Source organism: Lactuca serriola, chromosome 5 (genome assembly GCF_051521515.1).
Source record: "Lactuca serriola cultivar US96UC23 chromosome 5, Lser_US96UC23_V15, whole genome shotgun sequence".
NCBI classification, from domain to species: domain Eukaryota; kingdom Viridiplantae; phylum Streptophyta; class Magnoliopsida; order Asterales; family Asteraceae; genus Lactuca; species Lactuca serriola.
The window spans coordinates 314,904,836-314,926,102 of NC_136412.1; the positions used below are offsets into that span (position 1 = coordinate 314,904,836).

The following is a 21,267-nucleotide window of genomic DNA, read 5'->3' on the forward strand; positions in this document are numbered from 1 at the left end:
GAGTTCGGTTTTTGGGGTCGAGGTAGACGTAATGTTAAAAGCTGTTGAGCTTAGGTTGCAAAGGAAGTTAGACACGAATGATAAAAACAATGAGCTACGGGTGAAATCTCAAGGAGATTTGATTGATTCAGAAATCAAAGAACTTCGCAACGTCACAAAAGAACGTCATGTGATGTTCGTACAAGACGTTAAGAAGGTTCATGAAGACGTTAATCTCAAGTTAGAAGAAATGAAGAAGGAGGCTTCTCAGGAAATTAGTGAAGTTAATGTTCGTTATACTTCCATTCAAGAGAAGATGGATATTATTGATGGGGCAGTGACAAATTTCATTCAAACTTTTTAAGCCACGGTACCAACTATCGAAGCCAAGGCCTCGGATGATAGAACAATTTGCTACGCTGAAGGAGTTGCTTAGGGAACTCAAAAGTATTGATTCGAAGCCAACCCAACAGTCATTTTTAACTCCTGAGTTTGTTACTCAAAAATTAAATGTTCTTGATCAAGTCATTCAGAAGGATGTAGCACCTATAACGAAATTTGCTCAAATGCTTCCTTCGAATGTCCAACCTACTATCACAGGGGTGCAAGGGGGAGAAAAGAAATTCAATGACGGCAAAAGCAAAGTTTCGAATGTCATAAAGGTTGCTGATAAATTGAAAGTTGTAACTTCGGGAATTCCATCTAAAATTGTATCTACTCAAGTCTCAACTTCTTTTGTTACGAAGGTCATAACAGAAGCAATCAAAACAACAGCAAGACCTATTATAAAGGGAATTGTTATTGATTCTTCTATAGAAGGAGGGAGTTCAAGCTCATCTAAACCAAAGCCTTCGGATGATGGTAAAGGGAAAGGTGTTGCTGTTGAAAAGTCCAAGGAAGAGAAGAAGGCTGAGATAGAAGCAGAAATAGAAAAGCGGAGACAAATACAAAGCATAATGAGGCTAAGAGAAAGTGATCCTCCTGGCATGGAGAAAGGTGATCCGAAAAAGCTTTATAGCTACGAAAGCATAGAATCTAGGGTGGAATTAAATCGAATGTACGCTTTTGAGAAGAAGCCAAGGAAAAGCTATTCGGTTGCAAACACTGACATGAGCCAACTGGATTTTCCTATAAATGAGATGATGTTCATCATGGCTCATTACAATATTGTTGAAAAGTTCGACAACAAAGATGACTTCATTTACATAAAGATCAGATTTCACGCAGTTGTTGGGAAGGAGCCAGATGAGGTTTGGTCATTGACAAGGATCAAGAAAGTTGTGAGCATAACGAAGGACGTTTTGTTCGAAAACATGATTCAAAACTTTAGATATCATGTTGTTCGTGCAAATAATCAAAGATGTGATTTTTCTGTTGCTGATTTTCCTCTAATGAACTTGAACGACTTGATTCAAGTAGCTTTGATACTTAAGGATATGGAAGCTTCTCAACTCAAGGGAACTGATAAAGACGTTTTCAGACATGGTCAAGCACACATTAAGATTTTCATACACAATTATTATGATTGTCTAGCATTGACCGATGTGGAGTTGGCATCGGCAATGGGAAGAAAAATTACTATTGTTATGGAAACTACGAAGACACAAGCAGAATTGAAGAAGTATGGTGATGGAGAGTTATGCTTGAAGCCTTTTGGTCTAGTATTCTCTGGAAAACACACGAAGGGAAAGGCAAATAGATTTTTATTTCAAGCTTCAGAGATCGAACGCTATCTAGCTTCTCAATATACCAATTTCATAGTTTGTATGAATAGTTGTACGAAGAATAATGAATGAGATAAGACAGAGTTAAGGAAGGTGTTAACTTGGTACACGGAGATTCGAAGGATGATGTACTTCGTTGCTCAGATTCTCACGAATTGAGTAGTTCGTCTTGCTTACAAAGAGGGAGATTGTAAGGGTAGAAATATTGTAAGATTCGAAGTGTATGTTTTGTATTTCGTATGTATTTACTAAGGCATTTGTTTATTTGAAACTTAATGTTTAGTCCTTAGTATTTTTTCTACTTTCAGTATCCTATAAATAGGGTGTGAACTTGAGTGTAGGTAAGAGAGTTTTCCCACTTCTGTTATCTGTTTTGTACTCGAGTTCATTGAAAATAATAGAGGCTGAAACCAGATCATATTTACATCGTGTGTTATTTACCTAATCATTACTTGAATTACTCTGATTTACATTTGATTACTCGTTACAATTTCACTACACGTACGCATCCAGGGTGCAAACCCTAAATTTTAGGGTTTGGACCTTATTTAAACACATTTATGGCCAAATGCACCTTCTTATCTTCAGCCTCCTTCCTCATTTCGAAACCCTAAAGAGTGTTTCTGCATTATGAATCTTGTGGAGCCATTTTCGGTATGATTTGGAGCTTGTGGAGTAGAAGCGAGAGCATTGAGGTAATGGTGTTTCACTCACGGCTTTGGATCTAGCGTCTTGTTCCCCTTGTGCACCTTGTGGAGGTAAAAAGCTTCAACCTTTGTGTAGAAATCTTATGGATCCAGTTTTAGCTTTAAGTTGCTCCCTTTTTGTTCAAAAGTTGATTTTTGTGATTAGAAAGTACTCCAAGGAATCTGAGTTGTCCTTTTAGAGGTTTTGAGAGGTGTTAAGTCAAAATGTTGGGTTTTTTATCATTAGTTTCTCTCCATGCAAGTGCTAGATTGTCTTAATGGGTTAAGAAACTAGGGTTTTTGGAGTTAAGGTCTTAACAGGCATGTTAAACCATAAAGTTGGAAACTTTATGGTCAAGAACATCTTTTGTTGCCTAGATCTAATATTTGGACGTAAGTCCTTAAAGGATTAAACACTTAATAAGAGGGGTGATGAGTAGCCACATACGTTGGGCATCTTGAGAGGTACGTTACGCGTACAAGGTTAGCTTCCCGATCCTCGGTCAACTGCGAAGTATGACCTGCATACACAAGGAGTACACCCCGCATACTGACTGAGTCAAATCAGTTGACTCAATTGACTTTGACCTGGATTTTGACTAGGATTTGAGTTAGGAGTATTTTAGGTATTTGAATGGTAGTTTGAGTTTTGGTTACTGTTATTTGTAAAGGTGACCAATAGTACGGGTTTTACAACAATGTTTCATTTCATTTTTTCATCTGTTTGTGAGGTGAGTCTTTCTTACCACCTTAAGTGGGCCGATGGCACCAAGGCCGACCCACAGTATTGTATGAGCAAAAAATGTATGCTATTGTGTGATTTTGTATGATGTGATTGTGTGATTTATGTATTGAGCTAGTCTAGGCTTGGAGTCATTACAAACTCGGGGTTGATACAAACCCGGGGGTTGATTCAGACTCGACACAACTACTTGTTATTTTGGGTTGATACGGACCTGACACAACTATGTGGTGTTATATTATATGTATGTTGTATGTGGTAATTTGGGAAGCTCTCTAAGCTTTATGCTTACAGTTTATGTTTATGGTTTCAGGTACTTCCAGCTCAAAAGGGAAGGGTCTGGCTTGATAGTACAACATCCGCCCCATATGATTTACGCACTTGATATATTTGTATTTTGATGTTTTGGACTATTGTAATGATTGATGGTTTTTGGCACAATCAATGAATGAAATTAATAGTTTTAAATGAAAAAAAATAGTACTGTTTTTGGGTTATTACATTATGACTGGTATTCCAAGGACGTTTGTACTTCATAGAAAAAAGTGCAAATTCTTGTTGGAAACGAAGTTGGCTTTTGAGAATCTGAGGTAGAGATTGTGTGAGGCTCGATTCTCACGCTCCCTAATGGTTTGGATGATTTTGTGGTATATTGTAATGCCTCAATTTTGGGTTTGGGAGTGGTTCTTATGTAGAGGGATCACGTGATTGTTTGCGCTTCGAGGCAGCTGAAGCCTCATGAGGCGAGCTAACCTATGCATGATTTGGAATTGGGCATCGTGGTTTTTCCCTAAGATTTGGAGACACTATTTGTATGGCATTCGTTGTACTATCTACACCAACCTATTTGGATGTTGTAAAGGATTATGATTGCGAAATCCGGTACGTCCCTGGGAAGGCCAATGTGGTGGCCTATGCTTTGAGCCACAATACTGTGAGTTCATTTATCTGGGATATCTACTTGAAGATGAATGTCACTTCGTTTTTGATAGATTTGATCAGGAAGGATCAAGCAGAGGGATTGAAAAAGGAAAACTGGAAGACTAAGCGGATCAGAGGACAAGTTCCCTTATTTTTTAGAGACAAGTGAGGGTTGTTAACTCAGTGTGGTAGAGTATGGGTTCCGACATCATATGGGGTGAGACAGACAGTTTTAGAGGAGGCGCATAAGTCAAAGTATTCTATCCATCCAAGGGCCACAGAGATGTATAGGGATCTGAGGTTCAGTTATTGGTGGCCTAGTATGAAGAGGTAAATAGCTTGGTTTGTTGAGCGGTGCTTGAATTGTAGAAAGTCAAAGCCGAGCATCAGAGACCCCACAACAAGATGCATCCCTTACCCATTCCCATATGGAAGTGGGAAGAGATTACCATGGATTTCATGACAAAATTGCCAAGGACAGCACGTGGTGTTGACTCTATCTGAGTCATTGTGATAGATTGACTAAGATTGTGCATTTCATACCAATCTTCGATAGTATATCCACAGAGAAGTTAGCAGACATCTATGTCTAGGTCATAGTAGTTCGGCACGGAGTGCCAGTTTCAGTGATTTCGGACCTGGGTGTTCGATTCACCTCCAGATTTTTAAGGAAGTGTCATGAGGATTTGGGTACTTAGTTGCACTTTAGTAGAACATACCACCCTTATACCGATAGCCAGAGCGATCAGATGATTCAGAAGCTCAAGAATATGCTCCGGGCGTGTTTTTTGGATTTTGGAGGGTGTTAGGATGCTTACCTCCCACTGGCCAAGTTCTCCTACAACAATAGTTACGATGCCAGTATTGATTGACCATCATTTGAGATGTTGTATGGAAGAAAGTGTAGGAATCTGGTTTGCTAGGGGAGGTTGGGCATAGAGTTATGGGTAGTACAGTGGTTGTACTCAAGACTACTGACTTGATTTAGTAGGTACAGGACAGGTTGCGGGACACACAAAGGCGACATCAGTGTTATGCAGATTGGCAACGTTCAGACCTCGAGTCTCATGTGGGAGACTTGGTGCTTCTGAAGGTTTCACATTGGAAAGGTGTCATCTGATTTTCGAAACATGGCAAGTTGGGCCTCAGATTCATTGGACCTTTCAAAATTTCAGCCGGAGTGGGCAAGGTTGCATACCGAATGGATTTGCCTGATGAGCTCAGCCAAATCAATAACACCTTCCATGTATCTCAGCTTCGAAAGTGTGTGGATGATGAGTCCGCAGTTGTTCCTCTAGATGATATTCAGGTTGATGATTTCCTGAACTATGTGGATAGACCGGTGGCGATATTAGATCGGAATATGAAGGCTTTGCCTAATAAAGAAGTGTCACTGGTCAAGGTCCAGTGGTAACACTGGAAGGATTTCGAATGGACATGGGAGCCTGAGGCGGAGATGTGAGAGCACTACCCAGATTTATTCATGGCAACAGACTTTAAGGACAAAGTTTAGTTCAAGTGGGGGAGATTCATAACATCTATTATTTTGGTATTCAATTTCACCCTTGAAGTTGTATTTTATTTGCAAGATTAGTCCCTGGTGGCAAATTTTTTAATTTCAGAGACTGCTTGAGTACACGGGGCGTACACCTTCATATGCAAGGTGTACCTGGGTTTGCATTAGTATGTTGCGTGTATGTTGGTACATTGGGCGTACACAATCTGAGTGAAAACCCTAAATTTTAGGGTTTGGACCCTATTTAAACACATTTATGGCCACATGCACCTTCTTATCTTCGACCTCCTTCCTCGTTTCGAAATCCTAAAGAGTTTATTTGCATTTTGAAGCTTTTTGAGCCATTTTTGGTTCATTTGGAGCTTGTGGAGTAGAAGGAAGAGCATTAAGGTGGTGGGGTTTCACTCAAGGCTTTGGATCCAACATCTTGTTCCCTTGGTGCACCTTCTGGATGTAACAATATTCAACCTTGGTGTAGAAATATTATCGATCTATTTTTAGCTCAAAGTTGCTCCCTTTTGTCCCAAACATGGTCTTTATGAGTAGAAGGTACTCCAAGGCATTCGATTTGTCCTTTCAGAGGTTTTGAGAGGTGTTACGTCATAAATTTGGGTTTTTTATCATTAGTTTCTCTCCATGCAAGTGCTAGATTGTGTTAATAGGTTAAGAGACTATGGTTTTTGGAGTTAAGGTCTTAATATCCATGCTAAACCATAAAGTTGGAAACTTTATGGTTAAGAACATATTTTGTTGTCTAGATCTAAAATTTGGACGTAAGTGCTTAAGGGAATAAGCACTTAACAAGAGGAGTGTTGAGCAGCCGCGTACGTTGGGCGTACCGAGGGGTATGTTGCGCGTATAAGGTCATCTCCCCGATCCTCGATTAACTACGAACTGACGGGTTATGAGCACTTCATCAATCATATGGTGTACATGCAAACCCTAAAGCTTTGGATCTAGTTTGTCTAATGAACATGCAATAATCATTCAAAGCTCATAAACCCTAGATCTAGTATATAATAATCGATATTATCATAATAAAAGGGTTTAGGTATTACCTTGATTGTTATGTAGTAATAACAATCTCAATTCATCTTGATCTTGACCTTTGAAAGCCTAGTGCTTCAAATGTTGCACCTCTAATGGAGTTACAAACACCATGAGCAACAAGATGACTTAGGAGAAGGAGGAGGAGCACCAAAAACGTCCAAGATCTACTAGAGAAGCGTTGGCCATGTTTTTGGGAGCCTTAGGGGTCCTTTTTATACTTGTGTGGGCTGCTAGGGTTTCAGGTGAAACCCTAATTCTCTGCATAGGCCTTAAGCAACCCATGAAGTTCCCCTAGAAAGCCCTTAGACGAAATCCATATGGGCTTCCCATAGATTTCGTCCAATCCCCTTTCCATTAGGAATCCATAGCCCAATTGCAACTATCATATAATTGCAATATCAATCCTCTTCATTTAATTAATCTCTTTTAGCCACAAAAATAATTCTTATTAATTATTGACTAATATTAATTAAACAATATGATTTCTCTTTTAATATATTATTCATATAATATATTAATAAATCGCAATTAATCCTTTTTCTCCTTAGTTCATCCTATTAGTTGCTATGGTGAAGGTAGGCCAAAAGGACCATGCTCACAATTGGGTCAAGTACATACCAAAATAGTTATGGGCTTAGACACCTAATCCAACAGTCTCCCACTGGGATAATTCTAATAACTATATTGCGTATGACTTCGGAACTTGATCAGCAATCATAGCTTTCAAAAGCCGTTGTCAAACTCTGATCTTATCAGAAACGTGTTCTTTAGATAAGGGATCATATATTCCTCCATTGTAGATATCGTATGAACTAAGACATGGATTTTAATCATACTCTCTGTTCATGTGGTTTTTCCTGATTTCCGATTTATGACGACTGACAACAGACTACAATTGAACACATCAACTCAGTGCCGTCTTGGCCAAGCGCTTAGGGTGTCATCACTAAATCATCTATGGGCCCATAGATATCGCTTTTATCCCACTTTGGGTAAAAGGAACGGATAAAATTCAACTCAAATGCTCACTTGTACTTACTCATCAAATCACACACAACGATATGTTTTACAACACCAAGTTACCGGTGCGTTTACACATTATCAATGTGCAACCGACTTGCAGAATACAACTCACACGTCTTGGTTTCAAGAATATAAGATATTATCGTCTCAACAATCACTCGTGATAAAATCCATGAAGTGATCCAAGTGAGCGTGGGTTTAATCCAATACTCAAATCTTAATTCATAAGTACTCATGAACGTTGCAACAAACTTTTGCTATGTCTAATACACTTTATACAATATACAAGCCAATTCATGAAAATCTTCTTTCATATATACCTACTTCAAAAGCATGAGCGACTGTGGATGGTTTGAATAATCTTCTTATTCGGGAAGTCAAAAGATGCAAAGTGAAACAAAATAATAATCGAATCCAATATGGACCCAAACTTTTGAGTATAAATAAAACCCCTTATATTTAGTCACCATATTGATTACACATTATTCATTGTATAATGTTTTGGATAATCAACTTATTACTTGAATTATAATAGCAGTTGTGCCATGCACCAAGCATGCACGCTCTGTTTACCTATGGTCCATACCTTGTGAAATAGATCAATTGAAAACATTTCCAATGATGCTGATTTCACAATCCCTAATCCTTATCGTTAGTGTAAGAACACAAAATTCTCGCCACTACTAGAATATGTTAGATTCTAACATTGTGTGCAACGATCCTTTCGAAACATCACAGTACCAAAGCCACCAAGACTTTGCCAATGATATTACAAAGTGCTCTATTAAATATTGTTATAAGACAATTCCATAGATGTGAAGTCACACATTCAAAGTACATTCCTTCGAACATCCTTCTTGCATAAAAGTTTCTAATCTAGACATAAATTCTTAACGTCTAACTCCTAATATGGAAACATTTCCATATTTTCCATATGAAAACTTATTGTGAATAGAGTCTTATCTATTCATAATAATGTCGATATGGTCCATTCATTACTATACTTCCAACTACTTACAAGTGACCAATCCTTAGCAAACCTTAGATTGTCGTTGATAGTTGTTCAATTATTTTAGTCAAACCGGTTCGAGTCCCTTTTCCCTCTTATTGCCCTAAGCATTTGGAAAATTTCAGAACGATCGAATATTACAGCACATGCAATCCATCATATACCCGAAGCGTATGGGACACGATTCATAATGAAAAATGTGATACTTTACCAGTTCCTTGCTATAATATTGCCATATATAGAATCCTTTTAAGTTGAATCTTTTCAACATAACATTCATATATGTCCTTTGACTAAATTTGATTAAAATTTCTCGATCTAAGACTTTAGATTTGAAATGAAGTATAATATTCTCTCCCATAATTATAGCAAAGCAACTATTCAACCTTTGCAAATTGAAACTTTGTTTTCTATAATTAATGTTGCTAACATGAGACACCTAAAATAATAATCATGCTCCCACTAACATAATAATTATCTCCATATCAACATAACATTTATGTTCCCACTAGCTTTGACACGTATTCAGAAAACATTTAGACTTCTAGAAAGAAATACTTATTGACTTCCAAAGTTCATATTTATAATACGATATGCTTCGATAAGCCTTTATCTAAGCTTCTCAGCCTCATACACCTTTCCTTATATAGCTTATATGTGCGTCTAAACAATTTCAGCACTTATAGCAATAAGTCTTAAATGTTTAAACTAATTGCCAAATCTCACAATTCGAACTTTGAAGAGGGATGTAGTAATCATAATCAAATTTGAGAATGCAAATATCACAATTGCTATCTCTTTAAAATCTCTCATAGTGAAAGCGTTTCCTCACAATCGTTTTCATGAAGGAGAGAAACCTTATGACACTTACATTTTATGGTGTATGTGCTCTTATCCATGTGAATTTGTCATAACCATAATCATAAGATAATGTTTGTGTCAAATCCAAACTCTTATGGACAGAACTTGTTCATTCTTATTTTCTTGCCATCAAGGGTCCCACCATTGCTTCCAAGTTAGTTAGCAGCTCATCTATACTAGTCAACGTACTTTCATTAAACAAGGTGATTGACTTTATGCAGTCAGTTGAGAACTCGTAGAACTCATATGCATAAGTAACTTTATTGGAATGGCATAGAAATAAACTTTTGTCAACACGATAGGTTACAAACCTCAGGTCGTGCGCTAGTATCTAATAGGTTTACTCTTGATTTGTTCTTGAACCTTTTTCAAGATCATTTAGACTCCCACTAACCTCTTGACATATAAGATTCTCTTGTCAAGAAACATTTCTTGACAAACAAATATACAAGAGTTAGTGCGGATTCTTATCAAGACAAACCACTACACACAATTGGTCTTAGTTGGTCTTTATCTTATCCAAGACATCACAACTTACCAATTTCAAATGTTCAAGAGTAATAAAAACAATTTTCTTCTTCACATTTGATAAGTGTGTTAGAACTTCTTAAGATGTGTCACTCAAGTCACAATCTTGGAGTATGACTCTAACACTTGATTTTGGAACGAAGTATGATTCACCTATTGATTTAACCATTTCAACAATTTCTGATTCCTCTTCTTAGTCATACCAGTGCACTAATGTTTACCTAGAGGATCAATTGTGATATGGTTTCACAATCAATAAGACGATCATAAAACATGATACTAAAGTACTCTCCCATCTTTTCAGATTGGAGAAACTTTTATCTTTCTGCCTAATTGATTCTTCTTATTCATTCTGCTATTATTGAAACTTTTCAATAATTCAAAATTATACATAATCTTTTAAGCATAACCATATTTACTAGACTTTTAGTAAATCATGACGAATAGTCTTATTGTTATTTGTGGTGGACTTGACCAGTACACAACATTGTGTTCTAGTCCTTTAGTCCTTCACTTGACTCACATACTTGTGTGATCAAGGAATTAGGCTTAATTTCCTAAGTAGCAAGATTTCCATACATCACATGATTCAAATCATATGATTCCAAGCTTCTGTCCAATCGAGACTTAGGCGATGGGAATCTTTCCTTACTTAGAAAAAATTATGACACTACCATAAATAACATAACTAAGAATCACATCCACTTAATATTGCTTACAATAGAAACACACAAGCATCAATTTTCATAAATAACATTGCAAGGATATATAAATAAGACAAAACTCAAAATTTATTTTATTTATAAAAAGGTGCTGAAAAACTTATACTTACAATGCAAATTCAAATGAAAACTATGTTATTTCATATTCCTAAACAATCTATCATAACTTTAAAAGTAGCAGCCCCAAAAATCTGATCATCGAATCATACGATCGAAATCCATTTCTTCGCGATCAGACTCAACTCACTTCTTCCTTTAAGCTTCCTCTCTTTTCTTTGATCCTACAAAATATCAAAATGTAATCTTATCACATCATGTATTAAGAATCTACAAATAGGAACTTAATAGAGTTAAATAGTGGATTTTACCTGAAGCAGAGTCATACATCTTGACTCTCCCAACTCTTAGATCTCTCAGCTAGTCAGGGCAGCTTTGTAACCAATGCCCCTTCTTTTGGCAGTAGAAACATATGGATTCTTATAGAATGGTACACTGGACTATCTCAGACTCAGCCTTTCTTTTGCGTAGAGAAAACGTTTTTGGACTTCCAATGTTGCCATTTCCTATAGAAGGATGGGATATTGATTTACCAGACAAATTTACTCGACCAGTGCGCCAAATCATTTCTGATTCAGTAGCAATAATCAAAGAAGTCAAATCAATGAGGGTCACGTCGTAGTCCATCATATAGTACTCTCTAATGAACTCACTATATGATTCAGGAAGTGACTGAAGAACCAAGTCAATAGCCAACCCTTGAGACATCGACACACAACATTCCCAATCTATCAATATGCAACTTCATATCCAAGACATGAGCCCATACAGACTTTCCATCTCCGTGTCTTTTTGCCAATAGGGCTTGAGTGACTTTGAACTTTTCAAGTTTTCGAACGCATGGGTCAGGGAGAAGAATTGGAGGAGATGAAGGAAATGAAGCATGATTTCCATTTCCATAATCCAATCGTGGAACATCATCTTCAAGCAGAAAACTTTTTCCAACGGATTCAGGAAGACCATAGTTGATAGATTTTGACATCTACAAAATGGGAGAAAATGCAAGTTAGTTGATTGGAATCCTTGATATAATACCCAAATGAAATATCAAGGCTAGGACCCAACACAATATTCTATAATTTGAAAGAGGGATGTCGTAACCGTAATCCAAATTGCAGAACATTTGAAGGTAGGTAAATGATGATTTACCAATTTCCACCATGAAAAACGAAAATTGAAAATTAAATTTTAAATGAATTGAAACTCCTAGATCTTTTTATATTCAATGAACTTTTCAAAGGCATGTTTAAATCTCGAGTGTGCCCTTCGTTTGTGACTAAGGTGCCGATGATCACAAACAAGTTGTGGATAACCATGCAAATATACATGGTGCCCCCAATGTTACAGTCACCTAATTGACGTGTCCGTTAACCACACACGCTCCATCGATCTATGACAAACATCGATTCACCATTTCCAACCTTTTCTTAGAGCCCAATTAGTGTGCCAGTTAACCACACACGCTCCACTAATGTATTAGCAAGGGTAAAAAATGTAATTTCATGGAATAGCACCAACTCCACATTTTTCCTAAAGTAACTAAGATTTGGGAATTTATAAAATATTTAGTTACTTCGTATTTCATTATACTTATAATGGAAGGTTGTGTCCTATCCTACTCATTTGGCTAACGACCCACCACTTGTCAAGAGTGTGGTGGGTAAGAGTGGATACCCAATGACGGTCATTTTATAGGCTGTTTCCTTAAACACCCCTTATAGACCAGCTTCATGAATGAGGCCTACTAACGGTAAGACTGACATTTTACTTATACATATATAATATTGAACTTTTAATTCTATATAGTATAAGGGTGTATTTTTATACTTTTAAAATACTATGTGGTCGAATTTAACAAAATTATACTTTTAATTTAATTAAATACAAACCATATCATTATGGATTTATTAACTCTCTTTTAATTATACACTTAATTAATTTAATAAAACCATAAGGGTCTAATTTGAACTTTTCAAAAATACTAGGGTATAGAATTTAATATTTTCAAAATTAATACCTTTTAATTAAATGTTAAATTCCAAAACTTGAGGACAAATTTTGAAACTTTTCAAAACTTCCTAGATCAAATTACAAATAATTCAATTAATCAAATAATTATTGATTATCTAAATTTAACGTAATTCAATTTCCTTACAAGATAAATTAAATCAAAACTACAAATAATTAATCTTTATCATATAAAACAAGTAATTGTCTTAATTTTGACAATTATCTACTATTTGGATTAGGATAATCAATACCATAATAAAAAAAATCAGATTTTATCTAGAAAAACAATTTATGGTCATTATCCAAACCAAAATATGGCAAAAATTTTGAAATCTGATGTCAGAACTGAGCTCACATCGTGAGCCTGGTCAGAACTTAAGAAAACAAATTTTTTTCATCTTTGAATGATCAAACATAGCATCAAATACATTAGATAAACAACCTAGGCTCTGATACCACTGATGGGTATTGAGCACTACATCACACCTATGGTGTACCTGCAAACCCTAAAGCTTTGGATCTAGTTTTTCTAATGAACATGCAATAATCATCCAAATCTCATAAACCGTAGATCTAGTATATAATAATCGATATTATTATAATAAAAGGGTTTAGGTATTACCTTGATTGATATGTAGTAATAACAATCTCAATTCCACTTGATCTTGACCTTTGAAAGCCTAGTGCCTCAAATGTTGCACCTCTAATGGAGTCACAAACACCATGAGCAACAAGATGACTTAGGAGAAGGAGGAGGAGCACCGAAAACGTCCAAGATCTACTAGAGAAGTTTTGGCCACGTTTTTGGGAGCCTTAGGGGTCCTTTTTATACTTGTGTAGGCTGCTAGGGTTTCAGGTGAAACCCTAATTCTCTGCATAGGCCTTAAGCAACCCATGAAGTTCCACTAGAAAGCCATTGGATGGAATCCATATGGGCTTCCCATAGATTTCGTCCAATCCCCTTTCCATTAGGAATCCATAGCCCAAATGCAACTATCATATAATTGCAATATCAGTCCTCTTTATTTAATTAATCTCTTTTAGCCACAAAATTAATTCTTGTTAATTCTTGACTAATATTAATTAAACAACATGATGTCTCTTTTAATATATTATTCATATAATATATTAATAAATCATAATTAATCCTTTTTCTCTTTATTTCATCCTATCATTTGCTATGGTGAAGGAAACCCAAAAGAACAATGCTCACTATCGGGTCAAGTACATACCAAAATAGTTATGGGCTTAGACACCTAATCCAACACGAACTACACCTTGCGTACACAAGGAGTACGCCCTGCATACTGACTAAGTCAACTCGGTTAACTTGGTTGGCTTTGACCTGAATTTTGATTAGGGTTTGACCTAGGGGTATATTAGGTATTTGAATGGTAGTTTGTGTTTTGGTATTGTTATTTGTAAAGGTGACCAGTAGCGCGGGTTTCAGAGCAATGTGTCATTTCAAATTTTCTTTTGTCTGTGAGATGAGTCTTTGTTACCACCTTAAGTGGGCCGAAGGAACCAAGGCTGACCCACTGTATTGTATGAGAAAAAATATATGTTATTGTATGATTTTGTATGATGTGACTGTGTGATTTATGTATTAAGTTGGGTTGGGCTCGAAGTTACTACATAATCGGGGTTGATACGAACTCATGGGTTGATTCGGACCTGAAACGGCTACTTGTTGTTATTTTGGGTTGATACGGACTCGAGGGTTGATATGGACCTGACACAACCACGTGTTGTTATATTATATGTATCCTATATGTGGTAATTTGGGAATCTCACTAAGATTTATGCTTACAGTTTATGTTTATGGTTTCAGGTACTTCGAGCTCAAAAGGGAATGGTCGAACATGATGGCACAACATCCTCCCCATATGATTTCCGCACTTGATATATTTGTACTATGATGTTTTGGAATACTGTAGTTATTGATGGTTTTTGGAACAATCAATGAATGAAATTAATAGTTTTTAAATGAAAATTTTTAGTACTATTTTTGGGTTATTACTTATGACTGGTATTCCAAGGACGTTTGTACTTCATAGACAAAAGTGTGAATTCTTGTTGGAAACAAAGTTCGGAATCATCTGAATCGAGATCAAGATTTTCTTCAAAATAATGGTTCGGAACAAGTGGGATAGGTGGAGTAGGAAGTGTTGGTTGAGCAGATGAAACAGGTGGGATGGTTCCAAAAGGATCTAAAACATATGGGTTCAGAATTAGTAGGTTAACAAAACTAACTAAGGCGAGAGGACCTCCTGACAGTTCTCTCAAAGTTTGAGCAACGTTAGATTCATGGCCTTTCAATGCGTCAAACAACTGATAGAGCTTTAGTTTCTTTGGAGATCAATTACTCTGAAGACATGACTTAACATTTCGCCATTTTTTTCGAGGCTGTTGATGAACTCCAAATTGTACTCGAGTGGAGTTCTGACCATTCCATGTGCAGTCATGTTGTTTACAATGATCCTGTACCGATTTGTTGTAGAGGCTATGGATTCATTGGAAGTTTTAGTGAAAGTATCAAATTCGTTTACAACGTATGTCAAATGCTTATCCTTCATGTTCTCAGATCCTTCGAAAAAATATTGAAGTGTATCCCAAATCTCTTTGGCATATTTGCACAATTTTATGTGCTCAAAGACATAAGGAGGAACACCAAACACCATTTCCGAGAACGCAATCCGATCTGCATGAAGCTTTTCGAGGTCTGATGAAGTAAGAGGTGTTGGACGTTGTTCTTCTTAACCCATGGGAGTAGCAGCAACATCTCTAACCATTTGCCTTACAGGAACATGAGGACCTTCTTTCACGGATCTCCATTTCTCTTCACATTTTTCCTTACCAAGTAAAGTTCTCTCCATCATAACTTTGCAGTGATCATAATCTTCAACAATTAGCAACGGGGAATGCATTGGGAACCCGCACTATTTGTTATTTGCATTCGATACATTTGTTGAGTTGGATTAGGAACAACCATTGAAGTTAAATTATTAGAGCCGAAGTGGTATATAGAAGAACTTTTATCTTGAACAAATAAATGATTGAGACACCAAGGTAATCTAAAATCAACTATAAAAAGTTCTTATGGATTCAAAGGACAACCACTCAAGCTATGATACTAATTGAGAGTGCAAGAATATATGCGCGGACAAGGTTTGAACACTCAAACCTTGAATTAACTTTAGATCAATGTATGATGCTTCAAGTAAGAAGTTCAACAAAGTATTCAAGTATGTGAAAATAAGTGGGAACAATGTAAAGAGATTTTAAGAACAATGAGAGTGATAGAGATAATGATTTGACTTGAAAGATACTTGGTATTGATGTGAAATAGAATGTTGTTCTAGTTGTTACATTGCATGAAAATTACATCTCCTTAAATAGACAAGGGGTGACAAAAGGACAAACAAGAAAGACTGCATGGACAATGTAAAGCTGAAAAGTCAAAAAGCTTACTCACAAGATTTTCTTGATCTTGTCCCATGAACTTTACATTATTACAAGGACTAAAAGAAAAGAAACATTAAATGCAAATACAAACTCAAAATAGCACTAAATAAAAGGTGTTTGTCGGATAAGTCTACATTTCGGAAGCAACTTCATTTCAGAACTCATCATACTTTGGAATGCACTTTACTTCGAATTGGATTCACTTCGGATTGCTAAAGATTCACTTTTCATGCATAAAAAATTTCAACCCAACATTGATAGAACAAGAACGATCTGATGCGCAGGGATAAGGTTTGAAAACTCAAACCTTGAGCGAATGCTTAAGATCAATGTCTGCTTGCCAATAAATGTTCCAGTCAAGTCTAGATAGACCAGTCAAGTCTGAGATAAAGTAATCAACAATGTTCAAGCTATAAATGATGAATGAGAATAAAGATCAAGGTAAAGATAATAAATTAAGAACAAGAATAATGTTTGAAGGAATACTCAGAAAGATGAAGTAACTTGGATATGCTAAAAGGTTTGAATAATCCATCAATTGATTCAAAATTGAATGCTCCTATAAATAGGAGTATATAAAACATGGTACTAACCAATTACAATCAAAGGACTGGATAAAAGAGTTACATCTGACACTCTGAATATTCGTGTTTGAAAAATAAAACTAAGTGCTATGACAAGTTAAATCAAACAAAAGACAAATTACATTAAATGCATTAAGACAAAATGTTGATTTCAGAACAACAAACATTCCAGACATAAACATTCATTTTGGAATGCCTTCACTCTCAATCTCACTTTGAGAATCAACAGTTTCTGATTATCAATGTGCTTCGTCATGGAGTGCTGAATTGGATTGTGTGAAATTGCAATGACACTTTGAGAATCACAATAGATAGGAATATGTTGAAAACGATAATTATAATCCAAGAGTTGAGACTTCATCCATAGAACTTGAGAGGTATAGTTGGCAGCAACAATGTATTCTGCTTCGACTGTAGAGAGTGCAATGCAGTTCTCTTTCTTAGATGACCAACTAACCAATCGACCACCTAAAAATTGACAGCCACCTAATGTGCTTTTTCTATCATGTTGAAGACCACCATAGTTTGAATATGAATATGCTTGAAGAAGGAAGCTCTTATTTGTTGGGTACCAGATTGTGAGACTCTTTGTACCTTTAAGGTATTAGAAAATTTGTTTCACAGCCAGGAGATGAGACATCTTTGGGCTGACTTGAAATCTAGCACACAAACATGTTGCAAACATGATGTCCGGACGAATTGTTGTGAGATAGAGTAGAGATCCAATCATTCCTCTGTACTTCTTTTCATCAACTGCTACACCTGAAGGGTCGGCAAAGATCTTGTGTCCGAAGCCCATTGGTACCTTGGCTGAGGCACAGGTGTTCGTTGAGTACTTTTTGAGGAGTTTTGAAATGTACTTCTCTTGGTGTTTGAAAATTCCTCTGTTAGTCTATTTGACTTGGAGACCAAGAAAGAAGCTTAACTCCCGATTCATGCTCATTTGGAATCGATTGATCATAAGTTTTGCAAAGTCAGCAACCATTGATGAATCCGTAGATCCAAAAATGATGTCGTCAACATAAATTTGGACCAGCATGAGATGCTTACCATTTGATCTTCGGAATAGAGTGGGATCTAAAATTCCTTGTTAAAAACCTGAACGCTTGAGAAAATCTGTAAGGGTCTCGTACCATGCGCGAGGAGCTTGCTTTAGACCATAGACGGCTTTTCGGAGCTTGTAGCAGTAGTTCGGATATGAGAGATTAACCAAACCGGGAGGCTGTTGAAGATATACTTAAGTGTCAAGTTCACCATTAAGAAAAGCACTCTTTACGTCCATTTGGTAAACCTTAAAGCCTTTTTGATTAGCATAAGCAAGAAAGATTCTGATGGCTTCAAGACGTGCAACAGGAGCAAAAGTCTCATCGTAGTCGAGGCCTTCGATCTGATTAAATCCTTTAGCCACCAATCCTGCTTTATTTCGAATAATAACTCTTGTGTCATCTAACTTGTTGCGAAACACCCATCTAGTACCAACAATAGGGTGATCTAGAGGAGGAGCCACGAGAGACCATACTTCATTTCTATCAAATTCTGCCAATTCTTCTTGCATGGCTGTAATCCAGTCAGCATGCTCTAATGCTTCCTTGATGGATTTGGGTTCAACCATGGAGATAAATGCCGAAAAATGACATTCATTTTGAACACTTGTAGTAGAGCAAGTTTGTACACCAGCATTAGGGTTTCCAATAACTTGGTTGGAAGGATGATCCTTGGTCCAAGCGTGTAACCTTGGAAGTTCTTGAGCAGCGGATGATCCAATATCAATAGTAGGATTTAGTTGCTCCCCCTGAATGGTTTGAATTTAAGGATGATGCTCCCCTGAACTTCTGAACCAGAGAGTTTGACATCATCATCATAAGGAAACTCAAAGAAATGTTTGTTGCCATCATTGTTGATAGGATTGGAGTTGCTGAAATCAACAGCTGCATCTTGGAAACCACCAACATTTGATTCAAGTGAGGCTTGACCATTCTCCCCTTCAACCTGAGAAGGTTGAAAGGGTTCATAATCAAATGGAAAAAGAGAGGGTAGAGGACCGAAAACAGGTTGCGAGGTAGGAACGGATGATGAAGGTTGACTTAATTGAGATTCCAAATCAAGTGTTGTTTCAGAAGGTCCAAACAGGGTTTCGAAATCAACTTCATGAATTATCTAAACATTCGTACATTCTGAGGTTGGAGCATCGGACTCCATAATGTGAGTTGTAACATGTGAGGGATCAGAATTCCGAACGAAGTTGTCATCAAAGGAGACATCAAAACTTTCTTCAATAAATCGAGTTCGACGGTTGAGAATTCGATACGCCTTTGACTTTGAAGAATACCCAAGAAAGATTGCTTCATCAGCTTTGGGTTGGAACTTTGTAAGCTGATCAAGATTGTTTTTGATGAAGCATCGACATCCAAAGACATGGAGAAACGAAATACTTGGTTTCCAGCCATTCATTGCTTCATAAGGAGTCATGTTGAGGCATCGATTAATGATACTCCTATTTTGAGTGAAGCAAGTAGTTGATACGGCTTCAACCCAGAGGTAGAGTGGTAGATTTGTGAAGTTTAGCATGGATCAAGCAGCTTCAACAAGAGTCCTATTGCGTCTTTTAACCACACCGTTCTGTTGTGGAGTGTAAGGAGCTGAAAAGTTGTGGTCAATTCCTTTCTCGGTGAGAAATTTTTCAATGGTGGAATTAGTGAATTCCGAACCATTATCACTTTGGATTCTCCTAACTGGGAGTTTAATGAGAACTTCTATTCCTTTTATAAAATTGATAAGTTCAGAGGTTGTTTCTGATTTCAGCCTTAGGAAGAAAACCCAAGTGAACCTTTTAAAGTCATCAGCAATCACAAGAATGTATTTCTTATGATGAATACTCTCTATAGTGGATGGTCCACAAAGATCAATGTGTAGAAGCTCCAATGGTTCCGAGATTGATTTTTCGATTATAACAAGATGACCCTTATTTGATTACTTTCCACACTCACAAGCAGCACACAAATGATCATTTTCAAATTTGAAAAGAGGTAAACCTCTCACTATTTCACTGGATACGAGATCATTCATGTACCGAAAGTTCAGATGAGCGAGCCTTTGGTGCCATAACCAACTGACGTCAGGAACAAGTTTGGAGAGAAGGCAGAGTTGCGGTTTGCCAACAATCATGTTGATGTCGAGTGGGTACATGTTCTTGTTGCGATTTGACTAGATTAAACACTCTTCTTGGTCTTCAGTCATTACATAGTTGTGCTTCTTGAAAAACTCGACACGTCTATTTGAATCAGTGAGCTGAGCAACACTTATCAAATTATGTTTCTGATCAGCTACATAAGCCACATTTGAGATAGAGAAATTTCCATTTGTGAGAATTCCATAACCACGAATTTGAGAATTTGAGTTGTTTCCATAGGTCACGTAATCAGCATTAGGAGAAAGCTTTAGATCTCGCAAAAAATCTTTCTGCCCCGTCATGTGCATGGAGCAAGCATTATCAATATACCATATTGTTTCTTTCTCCGAAGCACAAAGTGCTTGTAAAATTAGTGAGTGGTGGAGTTTTTAGGCTCCGAGATAGATTTAGGGACATAGGCACGTGCTTTGGTCTTTGATTGTGACTTTAGAACAACTTTGTGTCTCCTGGAAATGACTTTTGAGTTCTTAGGAAATAGACAAAATTCTAATGCCTTTTCATCTATCCAGTAGTCATATTCAATGACTTGAGGGTTCGGAATCACTTTCTTGGGACCTGGTTTTTCCGAAGTAGTGGGAACAAATGTGACCTTCGGAATTGTTGTTTTATCAATGTGAGATTTGACTTTCCATACAATATGTTGCTTTAAAGATTTTAAAAAGTTTGTTTTCTCAACATCTTTTGATTTGCTTGGTGACACATTTGTTATAGAAAATTTGGGTTTAAAAATTGTGCCATCAGATTTAGCAATGAAAGTGGATGAAACAGTCCGAAGAGAGGTGTTTTGGACGGACATGGTATTCACACAGGATTTGCGCTGATTGGTACTGACCATTTTCTTTGGTTCTACAGGACTAAGAGAGTTAGCAGGTATCTTGAGGATCTTAGTGGGTGAGAAGGAGTTTTGACTATGGGTTGATGAATGAAAATTCCGAGATACACTCTTTTTGGAGTTCTCAAGGAATCTTGAATTTTGTCTAGTCTTAACTTCCTTTTTTGTGAGCATTTCGAGCTTCTACCTTAGGGTCTACTATATCTTTCCTATTTAACATTGGCTTTCTTTTGGTTTGAGACGAGGATTTCGAAGTCTGTTCTACTGAAGGATTGTTGAACACAGGCTTAATGGGAACCAAATTTCATTTTGAAATTACCTGTGGTTCAAAATCACATGAAATTGTCTCATCTACTTCACTATCTAGG

The 21,267-nt window shown here is 36.8% G+C and overlaps 1 pseudogene; it reads right to left on the minus strand.

The window, feature by feature from the left end:
• Nucleotides 1–18,114: 18,114 nt before the first annotated feature.
• Nucleotides 18,115–18,432, minus strand: LOC145050859 (putative mitochondrial protein AtMg00820 pseudogene; annotated as a pseudogene).
• Between the last annotated feature and the right edge of the window lie 2,835 nt (nucleotides 18,433–21,267).